At 36.4% G+C, this 2,180-nt stretch overlaps 2 pseudogenes; both read left to right on the top strand.

Annotated features, from left to right (window-relative positions):
- On the top strand, positions 223–1,242 carry LOC107640806 (annotated as a pseudogene).
- LOC107640805 lies at positions 1,110–1,925 on the top strand (annotated as a pseudogene).

The raw sequence follows: 2,180 nt of genomic DNA, 5'->3' as shown, positions 1-2,180 counted from the left end.
ACTAGTTTCCAAAGTTGAAAATTCTTATGGAATATGTATGAAACATTAAATTTGAATAATTACCATAATCGTTCAACTTTGTTATTTTCTAGGAATGGTTTATGGACTTTCTGTGATTCTTGATTTATGTTTCTTTACATTCCTAAGAGAAGAATAAATTCCAAAATCTGGTAGAGGCTATCAACCTTGGTGCTATTTTAGAATGATTAAAAATGTTGACTTTTTGTTTCCCCAAATGTTGGTGTAATGAGTGGAGCAGTCATATTCATCAAAGAGGATCTGAAGATATTTGAGCTGAAGGAAGAGTTTATGGTTGGCATTCTGAGCGTGGTTTCTCTATTGGAAAGTTTAGGAGGTGGAAGAGCATCAGATATGATTGGTAGAAAATGGACTATGGCTGTAGCAGCAGTGGTGTTCCAATCTGGTACACTCACAATGACTCTTGCTCATTCATTTTCAGTTCTAATGATTGGAATACTCTTAGCATGTGTTGGAATAGGATTTGGAGTTGTCATAGCTCCTATTTACATTGCAGAGATTTCACCAAACATCTCTAGAGGAACCTTCACTTCCTTCCTTGAGATTTTCATAAACATTGGAATCTTACTTGGCTATGTATCAAACTATGCCTTCTCAGGCTTCTCAGGACACATTAATTGGAGGATAATGCTTGTTGTGGGAATTCTTCCTTCTATGTTCATTGGTTTCGCCCTTTTCGTTATCCCTGAGTCGCCGAGGTGGTTAGTAATACAAAACAGAATTGAAGAAGCCAGACAAGTTCTCTTGAAAACAATTGAGAATAAGAAAGAAGTAGATGAGAGACTGGCAGAAATTCAGCAGGCTGCTGGAGTTCCTTCCAAGGAGGACAAACCGGTGTGGCGCGAATTGATCTTCCCTTGTCCTTCGCTTTGCTAGATGCTAATCACAGGATGTGGTATCCAATGTTGATAAACTTGGTTCAAAGCCTTTTCTTTACATAAGCACAACTGGGATGACAATATGTTTGTTCAGCATAGGAGCTACTCTTTCTATGTTTGGACAAGGATCCTTTATGATTATGCAATAATATATATTCATTTTGTTATGTTATAAATAATTTTTAATATGATTTCATTAGCAGGTATTACTCGCTATACAGACATGTAGAGAGACTAGCAGAAGAAATAAAGAAAGGTGCTAATTCTATAGATGGTGTTGAGGCCACTCTATGGTACCTGAGACTTTGCCGGAAGAGGTGCTTGGCGAAATGGGAGCACCACCGAAGAGCGACCGCTCATTAACCCAAAAGAGCTGCCGGAGGGTGACGATTTCTTGTTCGGCTTCCCAACAAGATTTAGAATGATGGTTGCTCAGTTCAAATCTTTTCTAAATAAAACTGGAATCTTGTGGCAGACACAACAGCTTGCTGGCAGGCCCACTGGAATCTTCTATAGCACCGGTTCTCAAAGTGGCAGACAGGAGACTACAGCGTAAGAATTTCACTCTCAACTAGATATAAAATACAAATTTGACTAATTTGATAAATGTTTTTGAAGTGCACCTTGCATTTTTGAAATTATTATTAATTGGTAATTAATAGGACTCATGAATGAAGTTCCAATAATGATAAGAAAATTGTGGAATCAATGGCAGGCTCACTGCTATCACTCAGTTGGTTTACCATGGAATGCTGTTTGTCCCAATCGGATATACATTCGGCGGTGGCATGTTCGAGATGAATGAAGTGAACGGTGGCAATCCGTACGGTGCCAGAACTTATGCTAGTGGTAATGTATTAAGACAACCAACTAAACTTGAGTTGGAGCAAGCATTCCACCAAGGCAAGTATATTGCCACCATCACTAAGAAGCTCAAGAGAGAATGAAGCTATCCATAAATTAGGATATTGAGTCCTGATGAATCCACTAGTAGTTACATGTCATCTAATGTATTCGATTTGTATTATTTCATGGAAATAATTGCTTATTATAAAGAAAGCGCTTTGTACTAACTGGTGTATTTTTCTATTTGTACCATTAATAAAAATTTATATTTATTAAATTTATATTTATTTTGTATAAAAACAGCTTTATTTTGTAATGGAAAAATTCAAAAAAAGTATTTTACATTACTGACGGATTTATAAATAGATTTTTTGTCTGTATTCAGAATTTAGAATAGTTTTTCAAGGTTCCAATTAC

The sequence above is a fragment of the Arachis ipaensis genome, chromosome B05 (assembly GCF_000816755.2).
Source record: "Arachis ipaensis cultivar K30076 chromosome B05, Araip1.1, whole genome shotgun sequence".
Classification (NCBI taxonomy): domain Eukaryota; kingdom Viridiplantae; phylum Streptophyta; class Magnoliopsida; order Fabales; family Fabaceae; genus Arachis; species Arachis ipaensis.
This window is presented reverse-complemented; position numbering and strand designations above follow the sequence as displayed.